We start from the raw sequence: 8,259 nt of genomic DNA, 5'->3' as shown, positions 1-8,259 counted from the left end.
AAATCACACACAGCACAGATGGAGACTTTTAATGAAAACAAGTACCACCTGCGTGTATGTGTGCGTGTGTGGATACTGTGTTGAAACAGGTGTTGTTGGCAGTCTGGACATGAGCTATAGCTACTATGTTTATTACTCCATCCTCCTTGTTAGTTCAGACATTTAAAAAATAGGCCAGAAAAAATGTAAATATAAAAATCTGATCTTGCATGAAAATCTCCACTACGCTACAGATTTATAAGGAAAGGTGCACACACACACACACACACACACACACTTACACAAAGTATGCATTCATGCTTCGGCTGTAAGCCTTTCATTAGTGGGAATACTTGTGTGATGTCAGTGCGCTGGCCTAATTAAACTCACATACGGTTCAAATGTTCTTTTGATGCAACACTTTGCTCAGCGGTGGAAAGTCATTACGTACATTTAGTGAAGCGCGTCTTAAGACTTTTACCTTACTTCCATTATTGCCGCTCCATATTACATACTACTTTATTACTTTGTAGAGGAAAATGTTGAACTTTTTTAATCCATGGCGTTTATCTGACAGCTATAAATACTGGTTAGGTAACACGGTGACGTCCATGTCTATAATGCATTATAATGCATTATGAACATACTTATATATATATATATAGCTCTATAATATTATAGTTATAAGCACTCATCAATATTCAGAATTCTTTATAAGAATAATCATAAGAATAATCATTATCACACCAATTTCTATAATTCTTTATGAACTATATTTTATTAGTATAATGTCTGTTTCACGGCATGTTGTCTTAATATATATTTTTTTCACTTTACTTAAAGCAAACAATGACCACTTATTGAATATTTATAATTGTTTATAATTAAAAGGCACTCTAAAACACATTATAAGTTTGGAAATAGAGGTGGAAATACTCAAGTGAAGTATCTCAGAATTATACTTAAGTAGAGTGATTGAGTAAATGTACTAATCACTGATTTTTCTCTCTTTCTCGCTCTTTCTGGTTTCTCATTTGTCGAATTTCCCTTCCAACTCTCACAAAACTTCACAAAACAAAAATATAAACACTTTTAAAAATGAATGATGACTGTAAAAAACATGGAAAGTACCTCCAATCAACACCAGCCACCGTGTGGGTTCATAACAATGAATGATTGTGTGTGTGCGGCTGCAGGAGGGATGGGCGGCAGCTTAATGGCTCTGGCAGGATTTCATAAATCATAAACAGTCAGGGGATCGTAAGTCACTTTCTCTTAGCGTACAGACCTTTAAAGCAGCTAATGAGAGGGTGAGACCTGCCCACAATTAAAACACATTCCAAAACCTTTCACACACTTTCTTGCGGTTGTGGGTATTTGCAGACATCACCACAACTACACAAACACTGAGGTAGTAGTGGTGGTGTCAACTCTGGCACATGCAGGAAAGGATAGTGTTCATGCACATGAGTCAGACAGATGAAAGTGTAGGCATGTGCATGAAAACATTAGCTCTGTAAATGAGTTGATTGCTGTGTAGGAGGAGGGAGGAAACCTTTCCATGAGGCTGATTAGGTTGTTTATTAAGCTTTTATTCATTAAAGTGAACCCACAACATTTACGGTACATCTAAATTTATTGTCACCAGAAATAAACGAGCTCACGTATTTTTTAAAAAAAGGCCCTTAAAAATGAGTATGTGCAAAATCGTTATCGCTGGAGTGTCCCCAGCTTATCTTTTATTATTTTTTCCCTGTGGGCAATTCATGTGTCTCCTCTGTCCTTCCTCATTGTTCCTGCCTGCTCGATCACTTTGCTCAGCTGCAGGTGAACCTTCTGAAGCTCTGTTGCTATGGCAACCAGGGCCATTTCCATTGTGGCCATGTCCGTTGGTGAAGTCACCTCCTGTTCCTTCAGGAGAGATGGGAATGACTTCATCCCCCCTAAACCTCCCGGTCTCTGCGTTGGTTGGTGCCCGAACCTGCTGTCTGATGGTCCTGATGTTTCCTCCAGCCGCTTCAGCCGAGCGTTACCTTCATGGCTACTGTGCAGGAGCTGCTGCAAGGTAGCGTTCAAGCTCCTCTGCCTTGCTGCTTCCTCCTGTCTGAGCTCCACCAAGCCTTGCTGCAGCCTGACTCTCGCCTGCTCCGCTTGCGCCCTGCACACTGACTCCAGGCTGGGTAGACACTGCTGGCATGTTCCCTGAGCTAGCCTGTCCACCTGCGTCCTAAGAGAGGACATTCCTCCACAACATTGCTCAAGAGAGTCCAGCAGCATGTTCTGCCTCATGTGGGAGTTCTCGAGAGCGATGAACAGCTTGTCCCAGCGGGAAAAGTCTAAAGTCTGGCATGGGGTGGTTGGAGTTTCCCCTGTTGACAAATACCACAGGGAGTATTAATTATACAAGTCCCACTGTCAGTTGATAAGTTATTATCAAATACCAAAAGTTACCAAAAAAATAACAAATATGAAATATTATTTAACTTGGTTACATGTTATAATACAGTGTAACTTCATTGCACATATCATAAAATACTTACAAGATCTTAAATGTTGGTACAGTGGAAGAACAAAAAAAAAAAAAAAATTGGAACAATCGTATTAACAACACTGATATTCTTCAGAATGTATTTCACAGTTGCAGTAGGGTAATAAAGAAGGTTTTGGAAGATGAAAGGATTACTGATCATTTGGTACTGTGCATCGACTGGCTGCCATCCCAAGAAGTCAGTTTTTGACAAGTTGGGAATGAGACTTAAAAATCAACTTTTCTTACAAGCAATACCATTAAAACTAGCTTTCCCTAGCTCTTTTTGAACATGCGTTAAAGTTTGAATAACCTGTCACCTGACATTACACTTACTCTGTTTTGATGTTATCAGAAAGCAACGATAGTTTGGGAATTTTTAAGATAAATGAAGTAAAACGCAAATCACTTCCATGACAGCTAAAAATGGCATCATCTGCATAAAAATGTACATTACAACGTGGACCGGCACAGATGTATTTTTATGCCTTGTTTCCACCAATGTATTTTCAGTATAGTAACCTTTGAACTGTACATAACCTGTGGTAACTGTACCTAAATGTGAGATCCGGTTTGCATTGCTTCACACTCGCTACTTGCAGCTATACGGCACACAAGTGTGGTTGGTTAATACAACAAGGAAACAAGCTTTTCATTATTTTGGTAACATCCACAATTTAAGATAATGGAAAGGCAAAAAGAACTGTTCATATGTTTAACAAAATGTGAACTGAACTGAGCCAAACAGTTTGGTGGGAGCAAGGCTCATGTAGTGAATAGAAGTGCACCAAGAATAGACGCCTGCAGGACACCTTTACTTAACTAAAGGAAACAAACAAATCAGTGTCTGCTGGTGAATTTTTAATCAAAACACATAAGACTTATTTTATTGGCTTAGTGAAATCCGGCATGGCAGCTGATTCTTCACAATGAGCCATCTGTACAAACAAGCAGGGAATAAAAGAGACAAAAGGATAAATAAACAAAACTCACCCCCCTGCTGGTCCTGAGAGATCTCGTTGTCATAGCTGTCGGCGTAGTTCCCTTCATACTCCACCTCATTCCCACACAGTGATGCACCCACCAAACCAAGCACACACAGCACACGCCAGACCCCGAACACATGCATGATGTTACGCTGAATGTGTTGCTTTTAAAAAAAAAAAATCACAAATCTCTTCTTCGTGCCCTTCACCACATGCAACGCTCCTCACACTGAGCCAACTGTTGCGGGTGCTGAGTTTATAACGAGGAAAGAAGGCGGGAGGTAAAGGAGGGTTGGGACAGAGGTGGGGGTTCTGCGGAGGTTGGGTGAGTAATGCTTCGGTGGAGGTAACATGTCAAAAGTCAAACTGAGTGGGAAATAGGGGAATTATAATGAAAAGAGGAGAGTTACAGGGGTACAAAGCTGGGGTGAAAAGAAAGGGATGGAGGGAGGAAAGAGAGAAACAGGAGAAAAGGAAGACCCACCAGGCAGAACATAAACAGTTTAAATGTATTTTTGTTTCAGTTGCTTGAGAGAACTTTCTACTGAAAGACTCTGTAATATTTGAGAAATAACCATTTCCTGTGCAACATTACTTGGTCTGGCCCGACCTGTATCTTATGGTGGCTAAAGTCTGCTAAAGGTATCAAACTTTAATTGTACTTCAAGTAGCTTTTAACTGGTTATGAAACAGTCTCAGTTGAATACCTCTATATGACCTACATAAGCAAACAAGACCATCAGGAACAACAAGGATAAGTTCACCAAAACAAAACAAAAAAAAAGAATATTCATTCATTATTTACTCATTCTCATGCTGATGGAAAGTTGAATTATCCTGAACAACTGAAGTAGATGGGGACCTGTTTTAAAACTTAAATTCAGCTTGTGCACCCACTTCAGACAGGGTGTGCACTAAAGTGAAGATGTTGGGTTTTTAAAAAGGTTTAAATAACGGCTCTTCAAATCACTTTAGGATTTTAGGGCTCCCAAGACTTGGATCGCAAACATTAAAACCAGTAAAGGTTCAGCTTCGTTATTATTATACAACAGAGAATCGCACTATGAAATGCAGTTGTGCCTTTATGCTTCACAAACAGTAATTGCAAAAATATTACAAAGAAATTAAACAGGGTAAATATTTATATATTTATGTAGATAGAACATGGAAGGACAACGCTTAAGTAGTGGTAGCACTGAAGGAGAAAAATACTGTATTATGAAATATGTATTGACCTACACAGTTGAATTGATTTTTTTCTTCTTAAACATTTTTTGACAATGACATAAATCCACTGATCCCTAAAAATATGCATTTTTATGATTAAAAGATCCCAGTGAGCTTCATTCTTAAATCTTCTACAGCCATATTTACATTGTTTCCACAGGACATTTCAGTCCACACACTCTTTTCTGTGTCTGTGCACCTCTTTAACCTTTTTACTGATGAGTCAGAGTCACGCCCTGTTCTGTGCATCAACACCAAATCCCTTAACATAAAAAAAGTTGCAACATTGCAGAAATGGGGTTTTATTTTAAGCCTTTGATTAGTTTGTTTTTACCACATGAAGTTTAAATTTGTTGCCATGCGACAATGTTAAGTTTGCTTCTGGCTGTGATTTTATTTTGTTGATGAAACATTCCCCAAGGAAACATTAAGAGTTATTGGACTCCTAGCAAGGCCACATGACCTTATTCTTATAGACTGAGAGCTCTGGTCAACAGGTGTTGGGGTTAAGCAGCAGAAGTAGGACATGTCAAGGTCAAAGGAAAAGCCCCGACCTTTCTTCTCTCTGCAGACCTCCAGACTGAGCTCCCCCTGCACATGTCAGCATGTCTGCCAGTCTTCTCTGTCTGGCAGGCTGTGATTGCAGCAGAGGGACTACTTTTGGCGAGAGTGGACAGGTTTATCTCAGGAAAAGAGAGAATCTGCAGAGGAAGAGATGGACATAAAGAGAGTGGGGAGAGGTGGAGGAAATTTGAATATTTTTTCCTTTCCTCGTTGCAGCAAAAACACCTCACTGTGAGCTCGAGTGTGTGCACTTCCTTGGCTAATTTCTATAAAAATGCAAGTAATTAGGATCCCTTCAGGACAGCAATAAATGTATCTGCGTGTATGCATGTCAGAATCCGTTGATGTTGTCACCTTGTCCTCTTTGGTGCCCATCTGAGGCATGTCCACCATTTACTTCTCGCCGTAGGTCATCTTTCTATTTAGGTCATTGCTCTATAAAAGAGGAGCAACATTTATCAGCAGCCACCAGACGCTGTTTACCACCCCCACCTGCACACCACACCTACAGTTTAGCTGTCATCCAAAACAGTCCAAGCCAGCAGTGAGGGGGAGGAGGAGTGATGACAGATGAAGGATGGACAGAGAGAGGAAGACGGGAAGGGAAAAGAAAGAGGGATAGAGCATAAAAGTTGCATAAAAGTTGCATTTGTTAAGTTGCATTATTCACAGTAGAGAGAATTGGAAGAGAAATAGATCCTGACGAACCCAGAGATGTGATGGAAAATGGGACAATGGGTGGTGTCAGCACAACTTAATCTGGCTAAAAACAGACGGTTTAAAACAGCAACAGGACTTTACTGATGAACAAACCACATAGTACCACTAACATAGCAACCAAGTCAGCCAACACAGGCCAGTTTTATGAGAACTGGGTGTATCCCTGTTTTATCCCCAGTATGTAGGACGAGGAGGAAAATATGGAGATATGACTGAAATACCGCATGGGGAAAAAACAATGGAGCCATTGTCAGAATATAGCCCGCTTATAATGATGTATAATGATGTTAAAATGGATTCATTAGTTGATGATTATGTTATGGCTCAATGTTTTTTCTAAAAATAGCACAGCGAGAGACACAGGATTCAAGATAATTGATATCTGAGCTCAGAAAAAGTCTGATACTGTGGAACATGCCCAGCTGAATAAGGGCACGGTTACATATATGGGAAATAAACAGTGGATAATATTCACCTTGGTTTGCTTCCAATCTTTATGGGTGGAGGGGCAAATAAAACATTGTTGCAGCCACAACGAATAGCAAAGACATGTTTGTGGTTGATCCCTCAAATGGACCACAAACCAACAAACTTCTGTCTTCTGAGTTCTGTCTTTCTAACATCTTGCACTGCACGCATTCAGCGTCACCAGGCAGAGGTCATTCATCTGCATTCGCATAAGTGTGACTGTACCCTTTTGCTTTAAAAGGTAATCTGATCTGGCAGTAGAGTGGTTTATCAATTACCTCTCGGGTATTACTCCATGTGTCAAAGTCAGTGCATGCAGTTAAAACTGGCTTACCGTATGTTACTAAACGGAGTACCTCAAGGCTCTATACTTGGCCCACTTTTATTTTCTTATTACATTAATAGTTAAGATGTTAATGAGCATGAAACTAATATTCATTGTTAGAGTTCAACTCATTGATACTCAGTTTTTTGTGGTTGATGCAGATACTGATAGTAGGGGGAATAAAAATCTGATATCAATATATCAGCTGATACATGCATATTTTCTGCAATGATCCCTCAAATGTGGTTATCAAAAACTACTGACAGATATGTAACAGAGGCAGGAGATTTTACAGTTTAACAATAAACGTATTGACTTAAATGACATCAGTGGGAATCTGATAATATATATTATCGACTGAAGAAAGAGTTGTGTTTCCCTGTGATCTTCTTGTCCAGATGCACTTCATAAACTACAATCCACCTTTAATATTTTGAAGTCACATTCAACTTAAACTTGTGCTTAATGCAGATAAATCAAAGTTGATGTTGCTTCTTTTAATGTTAAAATGTGGCCTACAGATATTGTGGGCATTGTTACACCACGCGCAATAGAAGTTACCTGATACTATTTGTGTCTATTCCTGTATGTTTGCCTATAATTACCTTTATTTCTGTATTATTATCTGTAGCTGGTATTGCTTTACCTGCTGTCTGATTTTGTACATTTTGTCTGCATTTTTCTATGCCATCGTCTTGCCAAGGTCTCCCGTGCAAAAGAGGTTTATATCCTCTGCGGGATTTACCTGGTTATTAAATAACAAATAGAATAACATACTGTACTTATCCATAAAAATATTGTCTGTCTGTGCCCCTCAGCTAGAGGAAAGGACCAAGCCAAAACATAATTAGAAACATCTCAATTCCCTTTATCTGCTTTCATAACTCACTCATGTCAACCAGACCTGCAAAACATCATCCCATCTTCTGCATCCTTCCTGTATCACACATGAGCAGAAAACCACATGAAGACCAGAGACAGAGAGAGAGAGAGAGAGCTGCTGACAGACAGGGCGCATACAGGAAATTATAAAAATAATTTGGAAACAGAACAGGGACAGACTGAGCAGAATCTATTCTTGTTTTGCTGAGTCACAGGAAATCAACATGAACGAAACACGATTTAATCAGCCTTTAAGCACAGGCCATGTGCCTCCTGTGAGGCCTCTCATAAAACGTAGAGCCGATATAAAGGCGTGATATAAGTCTTTATGGTGTTATTGAACCACGGGCCTCCTCACTGTACTCGAATCGATATCACTCCAACCTGCGCTTAATCCATCTAATCTGTTTGTACAGTCTCAGACAGGAAAGAGGTGAAGAAGAGGGAGCACATTACGGGAGACACACACACACACACACACACACACACACACAATTAGTAATGCACTGCAATCAGTGAAGACTCACAATGTGTCAGCATGATTTAAAGCATTTACCTCTTTAGCAACATTACGTAACCAT

Source organism: Pagrus major, chromosome 16 (assembly GCF_040436345.1).
Source record: "Pagrus major chromosome 16, Pma_NU_1.0".
Classification (NCBI taxonomy): domain Eukaryota; kingdom Metazoa; phylum Chordata; class Actinopteri; order Spariformes; family Sparidae; genus Pagrus; species Pagrus major.
This window is presented reverse-complemented; position numbering follows the sequence as displayed.